Here is an 11,594-nt window from a genome sequence, read left to right as displayed (position 1 = left end):
CCTTCCATTTTCTCGTATCCTCCTGCCAGATATATTCTTATCTTTGATTAGTACTAATTGTAAAACAATTTTTATAGCAAATTTTCTCTTTGAGCTTAAAATATACATTTCTGTTACTATCTACCAAATTCTTAATGAGAACAGACAGAAATATAATATCCATTTTAAGGTTTCCTGTTCAGCAAGTGTCATTCTTATCTATAATTCTAAGTTACTAACTAAATCAAAGGAAAATTTCCTGAACCTTTGATAGTGATGAAAGCAGGTAAATAAGATGTCCTAACTGATTTTTGAATCTTTTTATTTTCCTTGCTGCTTTTTTCTACCAGTATTATCTTTGATTATAAAAATCACAGTTTTTTACTCCATTCTTCATGTTCCATATTGTGTGACTATTTTTTCATATTTTAAAAAGATCTTCCCCTTTCATGTTCTTGGTGATACACTCATTTTTCTGTTCTACCTTCTTTAAATTAAAATAATAAAAATACTTTAAATTAAAATTAATATTCATTTACATAGTAAAATAGTTATTGTGTTAATTAAAGTGAGTAACCAATTACTTCCCATGGTTATTCTGAGTAAGGGCAGAGAGAAAAAGGACATAAAATGTGGAGACACAGAGATGGCTTAGAGTTCAGGTTCCTGCAGGGATGGATGAGATGAAGTTGGAAAATGGTTGCTTGGCAAACCAAGCATAGATGAAAGTATACTTTCTCTGCTCATTTCTCAAATGTTCTGTCAGAATCTGTACCCTGGATAAGGAAGTGGCCTTTAAGCTCAGTTCTTCATGCTTCTGTATACTTTTTGCCTTTTCTCTATGTACTTTTTTTTTTTTTTGGAGCCTGTCCTGGAACTAGCTCTTGTAGACCAGGCTGGTTTCGAACTCACAGAGATCCGCCTGTCTCTGCCTCCCAAGTGCTGGGATTAAAGACATGCGCCACCACCGCCCGGCCTTATTTTCATTTTTATTACTGTTAGTAATTGAGGTATTGTTTCTTGCAAGGTGACATAAATGTTTCTCATGATCATGTATGTGAGTAAAGGGGGGTTCCAGAGTTGAGGTAGTGCATTTTAGTCTTTATAAAAAACCATATAAAATAATGCTTATTATACAGTTGTTCATACCTTCATCCCCTGTGTCCTGATTTGCGTGATACTCATACCCAGGGACCCCAATGCAATAGATGTTGACAATAAAATATACCTTCTTAATAAATATCTTCATGCAACAATACTATATAATACACTATTATGTAATATATCTTGTATAGAAATTTAATATTAGTTATAGTTATGCTATATATTAGATCTATAAACTTAATAGTCAAACATAATCACAAAGTTATACTTTTAACTATCTTTCTCCATTGCCTCTCCTTATTGCACCTGATAATAAACATCATAATCTGTTTCTGTGTATTTAGCTCTTTTTAGATTCTACATATACACTGTACAGTATAGTCTTCCTGCTAATAACATCTAACGGATTCATGTTGCTGTAAATTGAAGTATCTTCTTAAGTGTTAAATAATATTACACAATTTGCATGTTTTATGCATTAGTGTACATATAGATCACAGTTATATAAATATTTAAACCATAATTCCTCTATCTTTGATTGTTTATCTGTGTTAGATTGTTTCCATGAGATTTTGAACAACCATGGAAATGTAGATGCCCTTATAAGATGCTAATTTTATGTTTTTTTAGAATTCATACCTAGTAAGGGGAATGTTGATGGTTCTGTTTAATAATTATATCTTTCAATAACCAGAAGGTCCAAAAGGGACCTTCAATACTATTTTCAGCAATGATTGTACAACTGTACATTTGATGTACTTCTGATGACATTTATTTTCTCCTGACTTTTTATAACAGCTATGCTAACATGTATAAAGTGGTGTCCCATAGTGGTTTTGATTTTTCATTTTCTTAATAAGTATGGAGGTGAAGTGCTCTTACATCAACCAGGTGACTAGCTATATGAATTCTTTGAAAAACATCTATTTGAGTTGTTTGTTATGTTTGAGCTGCTTTATATGTTTTATTTGCCATTGAGACAATGTGATTTATGTATGTACCTTAGGTATCAACTCTTCAGATACATTGCTTTTGAACAGTTTTTCCTCCCTTATCACTTTGTTGGCTATGCATATTGTGATTCTAAAGCATTTCAGTTTGATATAGAATCAGTTGTCTAACTTTCACTTTTGTTGTTTGTATTTCTTGATGTCATGTATCCAGTACAAAGGAAACTTATTCTCGTGTTCTTTTCTAGGTATAGTTTGATATTACTATTACATTAAGTTTTAAATATAATTTTAGTATTTTGCATGTAAACTCAAAGTCCACCTTCACTTTTTATTTTGATGGCTGCCAATAGATGAATTTGACCACAATAAACTTAACCAATGTTAGCAAATAAATTTACAGAGATTTAAATTTGTACAACCTACAAAGATGGCTTAAAACAGTTCAGATTTTTCACCTGATGTTGAATTTTAATGGCTTAGAGAATAATAACCTGGGTAGATAAACCTACTCATGACATAAAATGTATAAAACAGGAAAAAACAGAACAGGTTTACAGTAGATGATAATCAACAAGGTGATGCTATTTGTTTGAGATTTTTGTGACATTTTAATTTAAGAGATACAGTATCTCCTGATACATATCTATAGAAATCTGTTTTTCATCTGTTTTTTTAAATATGTCAACCACTTCCTAGAACTTAAGAATAATAATAAAAATATGCACAATGTTTTTTGGACAAGGTTGTCTAATTACCTCACAACCATAACTCATTATTAAGCCTGTTTTTCAGAGAAAAGGTTTTTTTTTTTTTGCGAGAGATAAGGTTTAAAAGACTAAATATATAATACCATCTTAAACCTGTCAGAATGGCTAAAATCAAAAACACCAATGATAGCCTATGCTAGAGAGGATGTGGAATAACGGGAACACTCATTCATTGCTGGTGGGAATGCAAACTTGTGCAACCACTTTGGAAATCAGTGTGGCTGTTTCTCAGGAAGCTGGGAATCAACCTACCTCAGGATCCAGCAATACCACTCTTGGGAATATACCCAAAAGATGCCCAATCATACTACAAAAACATTTGTTCAACTATGTTCATAGCAGCATTATTTGTGATAGCCAGAACCTGGAAACAACCTAGATGCTCCTCAATGGAATAATGGATGAAGAAAGTGTGGAATATATACACATTAGAGTGCTACTCAGCGGTAAAAAAGGACAGCTCGAATTTTGCATGCAAATGGATGGAAATAGAAAACACTTTACTGAGTGAGATAACCCAGACCCAATATGGTATTTACTCACTCATTAATGGACTCTAGCAATAAACAAAGGACATTAAGCCTAGAGAAGCCAAGTAACAAGGTGAACCCAAAGAAAAACATATATAGATACTCCTGGAAATTGGAAGCAAACAAGATTGCTGGGCAAAAGTTGGGAACCTGAAGGTGAGGGTAGGGGTGGGGGTGGGCTTGGGGGAAGGGGAGAGGGGGAGAGAGAAGGGAGAATGGAAAGACTGGAGAGAGCTTGGGGGAGTGGGAGGGTGGAGATGGAGGAAAGGCATATATAGGAGCAGGGAAGAAGTTATCTATATTAAGGGAGTCATTTTAGGGTTGGCAAGAGACTTGGCTCTAGAGGGGATCCCAGGTGTCCACGGGGATGTCCCCAGCTAGGTCCTTGGGCAGCAGAGTAAAGGGTGCCTGAATTTGCCTTGCCCCACTAACACACTGATGATTATCTCCAATATCACCATAGAATCTTTGTCTGGCGATGGATGGAGACAGAGATAGAGTCCCTCATCAGAAGAACGGACTGAGCTCCCAAGGTCCAGTTGAAGAGCAGAAGTTGATGAGCAAGGAAGTCAGGACCCTGACTAGTTGACCCACCCACTGAGACAGTATGTCTGTTCTAATGGGAGTTCACCAAATCTAGCTGGACCAGGACTGAACGAGCATGTGATCAAACTGTACTCTCTGAATGTGGCTGACCATGAGGGCTGATTGAGAAGCCATTGATAAAGGCACTGGGACTTGTTTCTACTGCATGTACTGGCTTTTTGGGGACTCTAGTCTATTTGGATGCAAAGTTTCCTAGGCCTGGATGTAGGGGGAAGAGCCTTGGACTTCCCACTGGGGAGGGTTCCCAACCCTCTCTTAAGGAGGGAGAGGGAGGGAGATAGGTGAGTTGGGGAGCAGGAGGGAAGTGGGAGGAGGAAGGAACTGTAAAGTTTTGAATGGAAAAAAAAATAAAAAAGACTAAATATACTGTACATGTTTATATAGCAAATCCATATCCAGGAGAGAAAACAAGGCCCCTCTTATGAGTTTCTATGAGCTCTGGCCTGAAATCTGTATATTATCAGCTTAAATCTATCCAAAGCACTATGGGTAATTATTACCTAGTTCATGTGATGTGCCTGGAATGTACAGTGATGTGTCTAAGCATCATGGAATCACAAAATATAATGCTCAGGCAAATAGACCATGAAATTCCAAATTTCCAAACTGATAAATTCATGTTACAAAGAAGTCCTAAATTTTAAGGTTGGTAAATCCTACATTTTGATTTGTTATTTTTAATCTCTCATTACAATTAAGGGAAACAATATTAAGATAATTGTATAAAGATATCAGTAAATAAACATATATGCTGTGACAACAGTGAGTGTTATGCATTTATTAAAATATTCCTTCTATTTTTATGAGACTATAATATAATTATATAATTTCTTTCCTCTGTCTAAACCACCACATTTACCTCCCCTTACTCTTTTTCAAATTCATGGCCACTTTTTTTCATTAATTGTTATGCACACAAACATTCATAGTATATAAGTACAACCTGCTCATTCTGTATAATGTTGCACGTATGCTTGTTTTCAGTGCTGACCACTTGGAATTGGATAACAAAACAGTGTGTGCTCTTTCCTGTGGAGGACTATTTCTCCTGTTCTCAGCATTCCTTAGCTGCCTGTAGTTCATTGTATAGCACTGAGATCTAATAGGTTTTTCCCCCTTCATTTTAGTATCTCTATTGCTGTTGCCTGTGCTCTGCTCATGTTTTAGTCAGTTGGTGGGATTTTATAGATGTAGATTCAAACATTCCTAAGAGACACAATCTCATTTGCAACAAAGCCCATTAGAGCAAACCTCAACTGAACAAGTGCAGAGTTGTGGAGCCCAGACCCAAAGGATATATCAACAATAAAACTCCTATAACTAAGGCTCAGATATCATTGTGGAAGAGGAGACAGACATTTGCAAGAGGCAGAGGTATGTGAAAATTTCTCTGAATGATTGTTTAAGAGTAGATAGAATCACTCTAATTCCAGATTGCCATGTATTGTTCTTTTTTTAAATTCTCACAGTTTGAAAGAAGGTTAAGGCCATATGTAAAATTTTTATATTTAAATTTCAGCAGATTTTCTCATCAGCTTTATATGTATTTGAGAAAGACATTGAATATATAATGTTCAATTATATATTTAATACATATATTCATATATATATATTTTCTAGAAGGTCAAAGGTCAAGTAGAGGTACATGATTTGTCATTTACAAATTTCATTCTATTTATTACCAATTTTGATAGGATATGAAGGAAAAGATACCCTTGTACACTTTAAGTAGACATTTCTACTAAATATAAATGTCTTCACTTGTGTGTATATATATATATATATATATATATATATATATATATATATATATATTTACAAAACCGAAAGAAAATTTTCAATATAGATTTAGGATTTGTGCACTTATCTGCATGTCTGCATCAATGAATTATTAGGAAGATTCTGTAGTTCAGTCTAACCTGCAGTTACGCAGTCAGCCTGGCTTTGAGCTTATGTCAATCTTCTTGCCTCAGCTTCCTATGTGTTGGAATTACAGACATAAACCACCATGTCCAGGTCTCTTTGATTTACTTTTAAATGATAAATTTTTACTCTACAAATTAATATAGTGTGAACTAATTTCAAGTTTTAAAGCCTAAAATTAATTTATATTTTTATAATTATTGAACTTTTTATAAAGACAGCTGTAGAAAATAGGTAAAAACTGAAAATATTTGCTATGGGGGGAGTGTAAAGAAAGAAGCAAAATTACAAAACTATATAAACATTCAGCAATGTGTGCATACACACATTTATAAAGTCAGGCATATCCTCTCATGTGCATACACATACTACTTTTATGAATTGTACATTTTATGAAAATTATTTCAAATATTAGAAGTGGCTAAAATATTATCATGTTATCATACATGTATCTGCTTCTTTTTAAGACTATGTCTCAGTATCTGTGATAATGTTCTTACTTTGTGTAATCCCTCAAGTATATATTTGCAAATGACTTTTCCCCCCAACTTGTATGTGCATTTTTGTTAGTTTTCAATACATGAAGTTCTCTGTAGGGTCTAAATACAATTTTCAAAAGTGGTGTACCAAATTACACATCTACTAAAAGTAAGCAAGGGTATCTTTTCCTCCATACTCTATCAAAGTTGGTTATAAGTAAAATGAAATTTGTAAATGATAATTTATCATGTACCTCTATTTGACCTTTTGCCTTCTAGAAAAGCATAGTATATTTGCATACCATAAACATGGAGGCATTGTTCACCATTTAGAATTATACTGTCATATTCTTTTCTTCTCCTACACTAGTACTTAGTTAAAATTTCATTGAATTTTAAAACAAATTTTGTCTTGATTAACTTTTTAAAAAAAAAAACTATTTTACATAGCAATCCAAGTTCCCTCTCCCTTCTGTTCTCTCACTCCCTCCATTTTCTCCCCACCCCACCCCACCCCACACCCACTTCTCAGAGAGGGTGAGGCCTCCCATAGGGAGTCAACAAAATCTGTCATATCCCTTAAGGCAGGATCAAAATACTCCCCCCTGTATCTAGGCTGAACAAGGCATCCCTCCGTAGGGCATGGTTTCGAAAGAGCCAGTTCATGCACTAGGGATAAATATTGATTCCACTGTTAGTGGCCCCACAAACTGTCTATGTGACACAACTGTCACATACATTCAGAGGGTCTAGTTTGGACTTATTCTGGTTCCCCAGCTGTCAGTTTGGGACCAGTTAGTTCCCACTAGCTCTAATCAGCTATTTCTGTGGGTATCCTTACTATGTCTTCTTTGCTTATAATATCACTCCACCCTCTCTATGACTGGACCTAGGAATTCAGCCTAGTACTTAGCTGTGTTTCTTTGCATCTTCTTCCATCAGTTACTGGATGAAGGTTCTATGATAGTAATTAAGGTAGTCATCAATCTGATTACAGGGAAAGGGCAGTTTAGGTACCCTCTTTACTAATTCTTAGATTCTTTTTGGGACAATCCTTATGGTTAGAACCAGCCTGACAATTTATATAAATATTACTGGAAAAATAAAATAGCTCTTTTACTTTCATGTTATATATTACATTTTTATATTTTTTTGTGTTAAGATTAAAAACAGCAGCCAGGTGACAGTGGAGCTTTCCTATAATTCCAGCACTCAGGATGCAGAAGCAGACAAATCTCCGTAAGCTAGAGGCCAGTGTGTTCTACAGAGTGAATTTCCAGGAAAGCCAGGTCTACAACAGAGAAACCCTATTGTAAACAACAATAACAAAATATATTAACAATAGCAAACATATAATTATGGTATATTTCTCCATTGGTTTAGTTATATTCAGGCATGTTTTCTGGGTTTTCTTTTTGAATGTGTATATGCATATAGTGTGAGGGTGTGCATGTAGGTAAACATGATATGAAGGTGTGTGCACATTTGTGAGACCCTTCTATTTAATTACCTTTATACCCTTTCTTCCTGAGAAAGTTATTTTATATCCATTTTAATATATGCCAACTGCTAATATGTAAGGTGGCACTGTGATGTTACTATGACCAGTTTGCTCACCCTAGAGCCAGATAATAAATCTATAGTAAGCATTTCAAGAGACATATATTCCACTGTACCCTATATCCTTCCAGTACATATGTATTAAATGTTTATTCTCTGGGCCTGGACTCTGGATATCAGAAGCTAACAAAATTCTTAACATTTGAACATGTCTCATGAGGTATTTGTGGAAAGATTTTCTTCATCCCATTGCTCTTCTCTGTCTCAGTGCTTTCCAGCAAAGATCCTGGAAACCCATTCTAATGAGAAAGATAGTAAGATGATGAGATCAAAACCAGAGTCAAACCTGAGCAGTATCACATTCACAAAAATTTAGAAACAGTGATATGAATTTATTAAACACCTGAATCTTAAGAGATTAGAAATATTTATTATATTTTTGTGCTAATTTTAGCGGTATGTAAAATATTGTGTAGCTCAGTTTGTCTCCAGATAAGCCAGCAGGATCTAAAGAAACAGAAATCCAGGGTTTTTTTTTGACAAAGTGTTGTCTATATTGAAAAGGTTTTGAGAAGTAAGTTAAACCCATTAAGTGTTTCTTCTACCTTATGGGGGGGCACTTTTCTGTTATCTGCCTTAGATATTGGCCTATACAAGGTGGTGGTCCTGCAACTGATGTTTTAGTGTTCTTTCTGGTATTTTCTGTGAGAGCTGACACTGCATTGGTGGTCATGAAGGTGGAATGTGACATGGGCTGATCAGTTTGTAGATCTCACATCTCTATACATAATTCTTGAAGCAAGGAGTAGGTAGATTGTGACCTGTAGGCAGCCAACTTAATTTATATCTTAGATATAATATGGTGTACGCTGTGTGAGTATGATCCAAATATGATAGAACAAGATTATGATAGAAGACCAATGTCTCTTGTATCCAGAGCTACTTTAAAGTCATCAGGTCATGAGGAAAGTAGAGAGTGGAAGAAAAAAAAGCAAACATAGCCACTTCACTAAGAGAATCAACAATAAATAGTGGACTGTCTGGTCTCTACATCTAGTGTAACTAAATGCAATGTTCATCCTTCTCTTGAATGCCATGACTTAGTGTGTTAGTCAGTAAGCTTACATGAAGCCAGTCTGACTTGGATCAGCATCCCTCAAAACCAAAGAGAATGTTGGCTGATAGAATTTCCATCTGAAAAGGAATTACAGATCAAGATTTTTGGTGTTCCCCACAAAAAAATTAACCCAACAATAATAAAAGACATTTCAAGAGCAAACATGTCTTCATCCTGACTTCCCATGACCTTTTGTAAATTTTTCTGAGAACTCAGCATCCCCCTTTTTAAAAGAAGGGCTAACTGGGAATATCTGTGCATTTTCTTTATAACATTGCTAAGACATTAGTAGTGAGAACAATTTTCTCTCAAAACTTCTCATCTCTCCTGCCAGAGGTCTGGCTCAAGAAGTTGGTATTTGGGGCCTGGAAGGCATTTAAGAAGACCAACAATTCCATATCAGGCCCTCCTATTACCTTTTGTAGAAGAATGCCTTTGAATACTTTAGAAAAAAACAGAGAGAATGATCCTGAAAGTGGTGTAATCATCTGTTCTGCTGTTTCAACAAATCCTGGGTTCTTGAAGGAGGAGGAACCAGTAGCTAACATCAGAGGTAACCCAAAAGCTATGTGATAGTCAGTACAAGATGTAATTTAGCCAAAGTATTCCCCAGAAATGACATGACAAAAAGCCTCATTGACGAGAGGCCAGTACATCCTATCTCATCCTTTAAAGCCAGTTTCTAAGATAGAAAAAAAATTCATTTTGTTAATAATCTTGAAATTATGTATTTATTTTCAATACACCTTTGCTATATCACTGACATCACAGGGACCATGTCACAGTTTTCCCTGGTTAGGCTTCAGGTTTGTCCATTTTCAGGCCATTGTTTGCTTATCTTGCCTCTTCCTTTATCACACAGTTCATCATGAGACTAAAGGGCTGTTCAGTATACAGTATAAGGGTAAGAGAAAAAGGAAAGATGGAAATCTATAAGATTAAAAAAACTATATAAACAACAGTTGTCTACACAGAATAATGAAAAGTAGAGAATAAACATTAAAGCTCTGATATGGATGATAATAAATTTTGTCACAAAATTTGTACTTGCTTCACAAGTATGAAATTACTTAATGATGAAAGTCACATCTCAAGTAGAGTTCAGTTTTGATTTATCACAAAGAGATGAAGGCTATGCCATATACAATAGACAGTTTACATGTGTGTATTGTATTTTTATTCCTTTGCAAGAAATATTGGCTGCTGAAAAGTGGTGCCTCCACCTTTTATCCCAGCACTCAGGAGGCACACAGAGAACTCATTCTGTGAGTACGATGCCAGCCTGGTCTATAGAGCAAGTTCTAGGACAGAGAAAACTTGTCTCTAAAAACAAGCAAACAAACAAACTAAAACAAAGAAGTAGGCTTCAATTCATGGGCACAGGAGACCACTTCTTAAGTATAACCCCAGTAGCATAGACAACAAGAGCAACAATAAATAAATGGGACCTCCTGAAACTGAGAAGCTTCTGTAAAGCAAAGGGCACAGTCAATAAGACAAAAAAGCAGACCATTGAATGGGAGAAGATCTTCATCAACCCCACATCAGACAAAGGACTGATCTCCAAAATATAAAAAGAACTCAGTAAATTAGACAATAAAATTCTAAATAACCCAATTTAAAAAAAAAATGGTGTACTGAAATAAACATAGAACTCAACAGAAGAATTTCAAATGGTCAAAAGATATATAAGTACATGTTCAACTTCCTTAGCTATCAGGGAATTGCAAATCAAAATAACTTTGAGATATTATTTTACAACTGTCAGAATGGCTAAAGTCAAAAACACCAATATCTTAGGCTGGAGAGGATGTGGAGTAAGGGGAACACTTCTCCATCGCTGGTGAAAATGCAAACGTATGGAACCAATTTGGAAATCAGTGTGGCAGTTTTTCAGAAAGTTGGGAGTCAACCTACATCAGGATCCAGCAATATATATATAATATATATTATGGGAATATAATCAAAAGATGCTCAATCATACTACAAAAGCATTTTTTAACTATGTTCATAGCAGCATTATCTGTAATAGTCAGAACCTGGAAACAACCTAGATGCCCCTCAATGGAAGAATAGATAAAGAAAGTGTGGCATATCTACACATTAGAGTACTACTCAGCGGTAAAAAACAATGACATCTTGAATTTTGCATGGAAATGGATGGAATTAGGAAACACTCCTGAATGAGATAGCCCAGACTCAAAAATATGAATATGGTATGTACTCACTCATTAGTGAATACTAGCGATAAACAAAGGACATTGAGCCTATAGTTCATGAACCTAGAGACACTAAGCAATAAGGTGGATCCAACAAAAAACATATATAGATCCACCTAGAAATTGGAAGCAGACAAGATCACATGACAATATTTTGGAGCATGGGGGTGGAGGTAGAAGGAAGGGGAGAAGGGGAAGAGGAGAGGAGGAGGGGAGGGAGAACTTGAGGGAATGGGATAGTTAATATGGAGGAAGGACAGATACAAAGAATCAATGAGACAGAGTTAGTTTTCCAAGAAAATCAACAAAATAGACAAATCTTTATTCAAACTAGCCAAAGGTGGAGAAAGAATATCC

Source organism: Chionomys nivalis, chromosome 4, assembly GCF_950005125.1.
Source record: "Chionomys nivalis chromosome 4, mChiNiv1.1, whole genome shotgun sequence".
NCBI lineage: Eukaryota > Metazoa > Chordata > Mammalia > Rodentia > Cricetidae > Chionomys > Chionomys nivalis.
This window is presented reverse-complemented; position numbering follows the sequence as displayed.